A 12,162-nucleotide genomic window follows, 5' to 3' on the forward strand; every position below is an offset into this window, starting at 1 on the left:
TTGTTGGGCGAAAGAGTAATGGTGCATTAAATTGGGATTGTTTATATACAATTTTTTGTTAATATTCGAAAGCAAAGAGATAATGTTGGTTATTTGATTTGCAAGATTATATTTTGTTCCTTTTCTTTTGCATTATTTGAACTTGGCCAACATCACCATAAAAAAGCAAGCTTTTCTGTGTTACCCATCACAGGTAAATTTCAATTGGATTATCTAGAAAAAAAGGTAAACTTCAAGATGCATCCTGGTCACGCTTCATCCAACCCTCTCTCTCCTCCTTATCTCACCAACGATGTCGGTAACATCCAGAGTTGGGGAATATCTTAATTGTCAAGTCCCGGTGAGCTCCAAATATCATCTTCCTTAAGAACTATTTATTCAAATATTTTACTCATTTTTAATTATTGTATATCACATGATGTATTCATAAGATGTGGTAGGCATGAAAATTAAACTATAATAGTGACAACAAACAACAGTAACCAATTATTACCAATTATTATATTGGTGCTCATTTAGAAGAAAAATAAAATGCAATCGGTGCTGGCACGTATAGCAACATCTAGGAGCTTTTGGTCGGTGCAACCAACTAAAAAAGTAATCCACACCGAGAGCTATCTCCCACTGCGTGCCTTATCCACGTCGCCTCTTCTCCCTGCTCCAGCCACACACACACACCCACGCGATCGTGCTCCAGTCCACGGCGCCGCGTTTCCCTTCTCTCTTCCCTCCTCTCTACAATCCTCCAAGCTTTCGTCGGCCACTTGCGGGGCGGCTGCGTATGGGCTCCAGGTGGCCGGGGCTACGCGCGGGGGCAGGCTGGGGCTGTGGCGGAGGCGCGGCAGCGGTGGCCGGCGGCTGCTTGAAGGGGCCGCGTGGATCTGCCGCCGGGGCTTCGAATCGGCGTGGTCGTCTGAGCCCTAAGTTTTCGACGCCGAGGTCAGCGCTCCTTGAGCATTCGCGTACATGCGTCCGTAGCCAGTGGATGAAATCGATCCAGCGTCGTAGCTAGCTTGTACTGCTCCATGTGCAGACATGAGTTTTATCAGAGCCGGTGAAGCATTTGCACTTCAAGCTACCTCTGACTCCTTTGTTCACTGTTTAGTGGCTAGGCCATCAATAATCCCAAATCCATTGCCAAATCTAAAAGGCAGGTTTGATGAATCCAACAACCGGCAGCGGCAAAAACCTTCAAGATATTGCTTTATCCATTGGGCAATCTGCAGCCGTATATCTACTTACTTGGCAATGACAAACATATACTGATCGATGATATACACTTATAGATTATGGTGAATTGTACTTACCCGCGCTTATCTTTTGGTCTGAACAGAGCTTGGCGATCCAGAGGGTGCTGGTCTCCGTCGGTGGACATTCGATGACAAATGAAAAAAACAGAGGCAACCAATTCAGCGAGGCCGGCCACCCAGCAAAACGCACCAAAGAACCAATTCTTTCTTTACCAGAGAAGAAGAAGGCGAGGCCCAATCTCAGCTGCTGTCCGTCCTTACCTGCCTACATCCGGCGGGCCGATGGGGGGCCGGACCTGAGGCGACATGGCCCTCCCAAGAGAGAAGCAGGCGTTGGCGCTGTGCAGGCCGTCCATGGCGATGGAGACGCCCGGACAGGAAGGGCTCAATCCGGATGAACCAGCCCGCACCGAGCCCGGCCGCCTCAACAAGAGCTCGTCTCTCTGCTTGCCTGCGGCTCACCGGAGCCGCCATCGCCGGCGACCGCCTCCCTCACCTTGTGCCCCTTCTCCTTCGCCTTTCTTCCTCTCTTCCCCGAGGAGCGGGGAGCCGACGAATCCGTCGGTCAGGAGCTGGGCGGCGCCCTCCATCATCGTGGCCGTTTGGGGAGGGACGCGGTCCTGGTCGATGCGGTGTGGGGCGGGCGACGTAGGGCAAGAGGTGGCGGCGGGATGGAGGTACATGCGATGGGGCACCGGCAAACAGAGGCGGGCGGCGGAGGTGCTGCAGGAGCGGCGCTCGACCGCGAGGTGAGGAGGAGGAGCAGAGGAAGGGGAGGCTGGAGGTGATCCTCGCTGACGATGGTGGGACTCAGGCATGAGCAGGAGGATGAGAGGAAACGGGACAGCGGCCTGCTGGTGGCTGTCGGCGACGCCGGGTGGCGAGGGGTTGTCGGAGCGGCGTCGTGGACGCCGGCGCCAAGCGGCGGCGAGTGGCCGTCGGTGGAGTCTTGGAATGGATAAGGAATATAAGGACTGACTGCAGACTGCGGGCTAAATTCTAACTAATGCAGGGGCTCTTTTGCAACAATGAAACGTTTTTTTAGGAACTCACTTGATAAAGGACTGCGGGTTGAATTAAACAAATAACAAGGGCTTTTTTGAAAAAAATGGCAATGACGGACGACCAAAAACTTAATTTGCTTTATTATTAGGTAAAGACTAAAGTCTGCTTAGTACTGCCACAATTACGTACTCGTTTGCATCCAGTCTCCACTTATTGGTGACTTCGAGACTAACTACTGCTACTTGGGTCAGACGCTAGTACTGGTTTAGCTAAGTACCTAGCACTACTACTTCACGTGGAGTACTTGCCCAATTTTCTCTTCCCTCAAATTGCTATGTGCACTAAGAGGCGATCAACAAGGAGGAGTCAATACCTGCCGTTGTACTGTGTTTTGTAGATTATTATTACACATAATATTTTTTGTTGGACGGCATTGCATTATTTTTGCAGATGTATCCTGCCGATGCTCGTACGTGGCATTTTTATTGGAGCCAATCCGGCCGGCTTCTTGCTAGTCAAATCCTTGTCCGCAGCTTGGTGGACATCAAAATTCGATTGTAACCGTATCATGTTGTCACCTCGCCCAGCCAAATCAGGTGCTATAGTTTCTGTTTATTTCGTTTTACGCAGATCAATTCTTTTGCAAAAGTATCGCTGCCGCTCTGTGCGATATTTTTCATAGATCGGATTTACCCCGCGCGAAGAAGGAGAGCAGCGGTGGCAGGAGGCATGGCCGCCGAACCCTGCACTGGCCCCTGGCTACCCGATCGGGGCCAGCCCCGTACGCTGGATGGGCGGCAGCATATGTATCTGCTATAAAACAAAAATCCACCTGCGGTAGGTCGACCGAGGAGCTGGCGCAGTAGTTGTACTGCCCATACAGTGCACAGGAGCTGACGAGACTTCAAATCGCTCGCAACGCACAGGCTGATTCGGTCCCCTTCTTTCTTTTGGCTATTATTTAATTAGCATGAGATAGTCTATGCTTTTTGCTAACCATCTGTCTTCTGGGTACTTCCCGCATGCAAGTACTAGTATTATCACTAGAGATGCCTTTGTCCACGTAATAGAAGGAACACACTTAGATTGCTACAGTAATCACCTGGAGATAAAAAACCTCTGAGTATGGGCAGTACTAATCCTGCCTTTTTACCTCAGATTTCAGCTCCTTACCTCAGATTTCAGCTCCTCAGAACAAGAACATCAGGTTTTATTTTTCTAATTACCTGTACTATATGTATTAAATATGTATGGAATGTTTTTCTGCTGAATTTTTTTGTGTAGATTTCTCTGCCGGTTACAATTCGGCCCGTTGATCGCATCAGCGTGGTGGTCCGTCCAGTTTTCGGCCACCCGGCTTCCTCCATAGTTCGGCGGATACCATGTTCGCGCCCTGTCCTGTCAGATGAATTCGAACTAGGTCACGGGGTCACCACATTGGGTCAACGTGTCGCTGGACCAACCTCGGACCTCAGGCCATATTTCTTTAATTATTTACGTTATTTAAATTCATTAAGTAGAGGATTTTTTTAAAAAATATTATTATCTCTGGCTTGCACTATTTTATCTGTCCAGGCAATTGACTTAGACCGGGCCGCATTGTCACCTTGGCGTGCTGATGACCGCAACCTAATTGTGTTATCGCCTTGGCGCGCTGCCCTATGTTGGCAACCCCGCGTCGCTGCTTCATCAACCTACTCGGCCGGAGACTCCGGCATCACCCCGCCGACCTGCTCCATCACCTCGGCTAGAATGGGGGATTCACCTCTTCGGAGTGTCGAGCTCTTCGCTCGGGCACATCGGGCTTGGGGGTTGAGACCTCCTCCCGCACCAAGCTCGGACCGCGTCATCAATGCCGAACACATTAACCAGCTAAGTCGCTTTCATGCTCAAAGTTTTAAAATTTTAAATTTTGTTCGGTCCGACCAAGCATTATACTTTTTTTAGCAAAAAGTTGTTTGTGAAAAATTTCCTTGTCCAAACTTTGTTTGTGACAAACAAATTCAAATACCCCGTTTACTTGGGGGCTTCCTTTGTGAAGCCTTTCCTTTTGCAAACGATTATACTTGTACGGCTTCATTCCTTGTTCGTGTATTACGCCGCAATATGCACCATGTTGACTTAAGCGATTTGCAAGCTGGGTTGCCTTGCTCCTGTGTTTATCCCTACGTTCCTGATTGTTCGGCTAGGGAGTAAAGGGAGCACCTCTGCGATTGTCACGATCGGGTCATCCAAGCCGGACCTCAGACTGGGTGAAGCCAAAAGCTCGCGCTCTTACTGTTTTCAATAATGGCCGGCACACAACGGAACTCATGAGTACAAAAAAACTATTGCACAAGTCTCATAGCAGCAATGAGCAACCGAAAAAAGGTATCGGTGGGGTACTATTTTCTTCGAAGATGCTTCTTATACTTCGTTAGTAATCAAGCATAAGTTCCCTGAGCGCGCTTTGTCTGTTACAGCCTTATGGCCTGATTGTCTGGTTATCGGAAACACCATCAATATTCTCGATAGGTGGAGTACATAACACTTTTTGGCCCTTGGCCGAAGAGGGAGAAGCCGACGGTCGGTTAAGACGCGTTTAAAGTTCGGGTGAACACAAATATGATATAAGTACTTCGGTACATACAATCATTATACATAAAATTCTTTTACCCAAGTCACTTGGGGGCTCTTAGATTTATGTGAGTTGTTTTATAATAAGTGTTCTTCTTCTTAGTCGTTGCAAAATCTTTTTTCCATCACTCCTTTTTTTGACGCGAGTGTGTGGTCAATAGCCGGGGAGCCTAATTTCTCTATCAAAGCCGCTAAAGTTTGCTAAACTTGCCTAACGAGAAGCACTCCGCCTTCGGGATAGGAGGTTAAAGCCATAAGCTGACCCGCTTGAAGTCTTGAGATAGAATGTGTCATGTTAAAGCACAACAGAAGCACAATTTTTTTCTAAGACCAATTTTCTGATTGGCACTGAACAATTGATCTAGTTCGGACGTCGAGTTTTTCCTGACGTTTTTTTGGTCTTCCAATCCTATGGCACTTTTCAACTATTTGTGTGTTTTCCGCATAAGTCTCGCAGTGCAACGCCGGACACCTTTAAGGATTCGGCAAAAATTCTCGGATATTGTTATATGTGCATCAGTTTTGAATTGTGTCTTCGGTCAATAGTTGGGTTGCCCGGCTCCTGTGCTTGCCTCCTATGTTCTGCTTTGTTCGGCTAGGTGTGCAAAGGGAGAACCACTGTGATTGTGCTTCCAGCTCGCATGGTTAAGCACCGCAGTGGAGAAAGCCAAAAATTGACTGTCACAATAAGCGTAAACTGGTCAGCGGTCCGATGACTGTATTAAATGATGGGCCATTCATAACATTGGCCGAAGTGTTTACGGCTTGACTTCGGCTGTCGCCGAACACTAACTAGGGGGCTACTTGCTGGCCTCCCAACTTTAAGCTCATATGACTAAGTGAAAGTTATAAAGCCCGCATATCTGATTGCCTCGTTTCTGCCAACACAACCGCCTTCGGGCACCGAGATGTCGGCTAAGGGTTGTTTTGTTATTTCGGAAACACCCTGCGTAGCATCTACAAGGGGGTAGAAGCCGACGATGGGCCACTTCCAGATTATAAACGATCGCAACGGAAGTGAAAAATTGGATTTATTTAGACCACAGAGTTTGGAAGCTTTCCCCGAACTAAATCCTTGGTATTTCCCCCCCCCCACATTGATCGGAGCTGAGGTTTCATGATCATGCTTAGCATGACAACCCAAAGAAAGGAACCGATAGTGGGACCATTTTCTTTGGACGATGTTTCTTATGTCAAATAATAATATAACATGTCTCTCTGCGTACCTTTGTTTATAAAACCGTATGGCCGGATTGCCTTGTTTGTCGTAAATCTTTACCCTCATAAAGGCTTTATAAAGTAGGACAAATACTCCTCGGCTGCTGGCCGAGGAGGTTGAAGCCGATGGTCGGTCAACAAAGTTTTGTACAATGCGGATCCGAGCAATAATGATGTAAAGTACTTGGATACATAGAGTCATTGCACATAATTTGTGAATTTACTATGGATATCGATCCTTAATTTGGCCTCCCGTGCCCGCATTAAGGCTCGGAGGCTACTAGGCTTCGGGCTTACTATTTACAAATATTAAAAGGGCACATCGATCCCCTGATCTGGTGTTGCCACCCGACCAGTGTCTCGGGGGCTACTGCACTGACAATCCAATGCAGAAAATTTAAAGCGCAATATAGTTTTCGAGGAGATTATTATCCTCAGGTTGGTCGGCCGCACCCAACCTGAGTCTCGAGGACTTTGCACACCACATTTCTATTTCTAAGTATGCTGCCGAGCTGGGAATTGATCCTCAGGCTGATTTTATGAATTGACCTGAGTCTCAGGGGCTACTAGGGTCACCGGTTTGATTTTTTCCTTCAAGTGCATCCCGGATATTAGGCCAACACACACCTTGAGGGCTACTGGCTATACATCTCGGCAGAGATTACATTGCATGATTCGGAATTAAATTCATAAAAATCAGCCCATGGCCGAGGTGATGCACCACCTCGGATATAGTCCGGCGTTGGAGCTTGGACATAGTCCGGGGTTGGAGCTCGGATACAGTCCGGCGTTGGAGCTTGGACATAGTCCGCCATTGAAGCTCGGATACATTCCGGCGTTGGAGCTCGGGAGCGGTTCGGCGTTGGTGCTCGGCTGCTAAAGATACCTCGAATGCGGTCCGGCGTTGGAGCTCGGACGCAAGAGGACGTTGCCGCTCGGGAATAACTTCAAACCCGAGGTATGGCATAAAAATAACAAGGCATTGATAAAGGCCGAAAACTTAAAGGGGCTCCTCGGATACCCGACGTGTAAACTCTTCGGAGTCACCTCGGCGATCCTCAAGATCAAAGACGAAAAGATTTGTTGAATCAGTTTTCAAGACCAACGGCCGAAGGTGAAGAACAGTTCGGAAGAATCGAGGAGCGTCCCCAACTTGAAGACCGGTTCAGGGGGCTACTGACGGTGTCCTGGACTAGGGGGTACTCACCACGTCGTCTCCCAATCAGTTGAATTGGGCCGAGGACCCACATGGCCGTATACTCCTGGGCCAGTTCGGACAACCCCTGCCGCATACAAGGAAGACTCCACAAGACTTGGCGCCCAAGACAAGAACTCTCCTAAACCCTAGGCCTTCGGTGTCCTATATAAACCGAGGCCAGGCTAGTCAATAGACAATCTGATATTCATTACTACAATATCATGGTAGACACATGTACTCTGTACTACACCGATATGAATACAATCAAAAGCAGCATGTAGGGTATTATCTCATCAAGAGAGCCCAAAGCTGGGTAAAACCCCGTGTCCATGTTACCATCGCTCCAAGACGCCTAGCTTAGGACCCCTACTATGAGATACGCCGGATATTGAACCGACAGCCGCCGATGCCAGGAATGCTGCATTGAAGCCGACATACCAAAGCATTGTAGCGCAGCAGCCTAAAATCTAAGTTTAGCAGCCATGAAGGACTACTTAAATGAGGTGGACAGGGGGCAGGGGACGCTTGCCCCCCCCCCCCCGTTCATCATATTGTATTTGGTCAATAGTTTAACATGTACCTTATAATTAAAGTTTTTTAGTTCCTACATAGAACATGTGGATGTTGCATGTGTTTGTATCGAAACAAAAATTATGAAATGGGGAGTGTGATACATTGTCCTACAAAATGCTTGTTGATCGGGCGCTGCCCATGGACGCGACCGGTCGTGTCCGCGGACGTTTTGGGGCTCTCATTTGGGTTGTGTGATTGTAGATGCTCTAAGAATAGCATGACTCGGTTGGTTGGATGTAATCAGGGGAGGGTAGCCCACCTAGTTGAATTAAGGGGGGTGGGGTGGGGTAGAGAGATTAGTTAGGAAGCTTAGCGTGGCTAGCGTAGGCTTTATATAGGTGTAGCATTTCTCTTCTTCTAATGGAGCAGTTGGTGAATAGTCCGCCGGTTATTTTTCGCAGGTTTTTTTTCGTCCTCCCTCCCACATCCCAATTTCGTCGGTTTTTTTGTTAGTTTTTTTTCGCCCCCCTCCTACTGGCCGGACAAATCCAACGTTTATTTGGTAACACAATGAATTCACGTATGATGATTGATTTATTCTTTGGTAACCCAACTAACGGATGGTAATCAATCTTCAAATACCAAAACCAAACGTACAAGGCAACAATCAATTCATTTTTTTCTGACCGGTTATTTTTCGTCTCCCCTCCCACCTGCCTTTTCGCTTCACCGCCCACATAAACTCATCGGATTAGTTACCACATAAAAAAATTAATCACAATCAATCAAGCATTGATGGGATATTTCCTTACATTGATGGGATATTTCCTTACATGAATCATACATGTCAAGAAAAGGTACGGCATGCGAGGATCGTGGGCACATGCCCTACAAATCTGAAAATGCCTATAAAAATTAAATCGGAATCAATTAAGCATCGATGGTATATTTTACTTGCTTTGATGGGATTTTTGTACACGGTACCATTAACGTGTTCGTCCCATCACTGCCCTCCTCACGAGCCTGGACGGCAGATCCTCTCGACGCCTGCCCTCATGTGTCCTCGCGCCACCATCATCTTCTTCTCTCCGATCTCCTTGACTAGGAGGACTCCTCTGTGCCCCAGGCCCTGGCCGACGCCGGCTACTCCTCGATACTCTGCCCGCGCCGTCACATCCGACACAGGCGAAACTCCAGCTGATGCCACGGGATCCACATCCTAAGCTCGTCGGCCATCTTCCACTCCAGCTGCTGCGTGGTGCCGCTGCTGCGGGAGGCAACCTGGCAGGAGCAGACGTAGACGTCCTCATGCAGCCCGACCCATGCGTCTAGCTCGGCGTCGAAGTAGCCTCGGCCTCTGAAAGGCAACATCCACTCCCTATGGCGCCTCCACTTGCAGCTCCTGGTGTCGACGGAGTACGTGCCGCAGACCGCCCTGCTCCACGAGGACACGAATATGGTGCGCCCGTCCGGGTGCATCGCATAGGAGAAGATCATCTCGTCCTTGGTGAAGGGCGTCGGCATACTTCTCCAGGACCAGTCGGTGGGCAGCAAGTCGTCGTCTTCCGTCGGCGGCGGCTTCGCCATCGCCTCAAAGGACACATGCCACTCCATGAAGTGGAAGGCGAACGCGAACAGCGTGTCACCGGCGCCGGAGGTCGGGAAGGTGTTGGAGCCACAAAGCAGTGCGTCTGGAACGGGAGGGCCGAGGGCCAGTCCGGCGGTGTCAGTGTCGTAGAAGAGGGTTCCGGCATGTATGTTGCTCGTGGCGATGATGTAGCCGCCCAGGGCTGCGAACTTCATGGCACGGCCACGCTCAGGTGACACTAGCTGGAGGACAGGGGAGGCGCTGAGGTCGGGACTGTCGGCATCGATCTTGCGGATGGTGAAGCCCTTGTGCCAGTCGTCTAGAACCAGATAGAGGCTCTTCTCCTTGTTGCCGCTGCGGTCATGGTAGTAGTTGGCCTCATCCTCCTCGCCCTGCCTTCTTTGCTTAGACATCCAGCCCCCGACTGACTGAATTAGTGAATTCTGAAGTATATACCAGAAAAACATGTACGCAGACGAAAACACTCGAATAGATTGGACGTAGCTGGCTAACCACGGTTGATGTAGTATCGATCTACTAGAAGCAACATGGATACGCGCAAGCAATTGATACACACGGGCATGCCTCGTGCCCGTTGATCTTTCTATTGGTCTCTGGGTGTACTGTTTATAGGGGTGCAGGGTAATACGTATATATAGCTATAGCTAGGACGGAGGAGGATTTGTGGTCTGTGGGGACATATATACACCCTATATGAGAAAAAAATTAGTAATTCAACAAAAAGTCAAAAATTCTTGAAAATATTTTTCAAATAAACTTGACCTTTTGCTGTACCCGTGAGAAAAAATCCACACAAAAAAATATCCCTTTGACTTCTTTTCGAAAAAGACAAATTTTTAGCTAAAATAGTGTGAATAGTGACCTATAATAGCAAATAAATTTTGTCTTTTTTGCTGTGATGTCAATTTTTGTTTTTTTTGTGTAAGTGTATATACCAGTGCAAAAGTAAGTCAAGTGTTTTGTCAAAATAGTTCTTACCTATTTTGACTTTTTTTAAAAAATATTTAAAAAAAATCCCATATAGGGTGCAAATACAACCAGGAACCATTGGGTATTTCCCTAGCTAGGACTTGCAACATAACCGATTCGGGACGGAACTACTGATCCTACTTGGTGATGGATTCCTGCACGAGCCGGACATGAGACGTGCTTTTTTTCTTGAGGGAAACGCCGCCGCAGCCGCCGCCAGCGAGTAACCCTAGGACAGGGCGCTAGGATCCCCAGAGCAGGGTGGGCAGCAAGGAGTGGCGCAAGGAGGCCGTGTCGGTCGTTCCCGCCACCAGCGCTAAACCCCAGGTATTTATGTTCCGTGTCCTCCCCGCACTCTACGCTGATACATCAGCGAGGAGCTGACGGTGGAAATGCTACTCCTCCCCAAACTCTATGATGCTTGATTCGATCTCGTGGTGTGGAACCATTAAGGCGGGCAAGGCTATTGAGTTTGCTCCTAACGCCGGCTTGGGCGATGGGTGGGACGAATGCGAGCAGCGGCCAACGGCGGACATGGACTCAAGCCAGCACAGGTCCACGGCGGAGGAGCGCACCTGCTGGTCTTCACTTGGTAGGCGGCAGCAATTTCCGCATCAAGGTATGTGCTCTTTTTTACATTCTTGTCATGTATGATTGAGAATCGTTGTATTAGCTCATGGGCGCCTGTACCAGCAGTCCACATTTGATTCGCGGTCAGCTTGGGTGTTGTGGAGCACAGGGAAGGAGGAGAAGGAGGGCAGGTGTTTACAATTCGGTGCCAAGGGAGATAATCGAGATGGTGGCGCAGAATTAGAGAATGCCAGGTGACCAAGAGACACCACCCAACGGCCATCGATGCAGTGAGGAGTGTGGTGTTCTACAGTATGGTAATTGAGTTTTTGGTCCTATAATATCGGAGAGTGTGTGTGTGAGTGTGTGTGTGTGTGTCCGAGAGAGAGAGAGAGAGAGAGAGAGAGAGAGAGAGAGAGAGAGAGAGAGAGAGAGAGAGAGAGAGAGATCATTTGGTGGTAGCAAGTTCAAGTAATAGTTTAATCGCGGACAAGAAATAGTATAAAGATAATGCATATTACATAAAAATAACGCTGAGAATTTAGATGTATTGTTTGTCACGGAGCTGTGGCTGGCCGATTTACATGAAATAAATTCCCTCAGTTGTGGTGGCAAATATAATACACATAATCCATATTGTTATGCACTAGCATATGTGTGAAATAGATGGATTATGGTCCTATACCCAATAAGATGGATATGTGTGTGTGTTAGAGAGAGAGAGAGGGGGGGAGAGAGGGGGAGAGAGAGTGAGGAAGAGGTACGGAGAGTGTATGTGTGTGAGGTTTTGATGGTAAAAAAGGTCGCCAGTGTCACTTGATATGTATGAGAATATTAAATGTAATATTAACATGATTAATATTGAACACTTAAAGTTAATGTGGCCCCGTTGCAACGCACGGGCGTTCTTCTAGTTTGCAGTAAAATACCACACGGGAGGAGGGAGGAAGTCTTGTGGCTGGCTTGAGGGATGTACTATTATGCCATGTAGGACAATTCCATTCAAATTGAGAAAGTACTCAACAAAAATGTTGGACAAGCCCATCCCATGAGTTTCGTTGGGCAGGCTCATCCATAGTATTCATGTAATCTTAATCAATTAGCATTGTTTGGTCAGTGTAAGAATTAGCATTGGTTTCTTTAATAGTTTAAATTGCTTATCACATATGTCACATGATAGGAACTAGCATTGTCTGGTCAAATTATTCTTGTTA

The 12,162-nt window shown here is 48.0% G+C and overlaps 1 long non-coding RNA gene across 1 annotated transcript; it reads left to right on the plus strand.

Moving 5' to 3' along the window:
* Positions 1–352: 352 nt before the first annotated feature.
* LOC123069186 (uncharacterized) lies at positions 353–2,298 on the plus strand. Its single transcript, XR_006432335.1, has 2 exons — positions 353–939; positions 1,334–2,298. It is a non-coding gene; the product is annotated as an uncharacterized lncRNA (long non-coding RNA).
* Positions 2,299–12,162: the final 9,864 nt, after the last annotated feature.

Source organism: Triticum aestivum, chromosome 3B (genome assembly GCF_018294505.1).
Source record: "Triticum aestivum cultivar Chinese Spring chromosome 3B, IWGSC CS RefSeq v2.1, whole genome shotgun sequence".
In the NCBI taxonomy this organism is placed as follows: Eukaryota; Viridiplantae; Streptophyta; class Magnoliopsida; order Poales; family Poaceae; genus Triticum; species Triticum aestivum.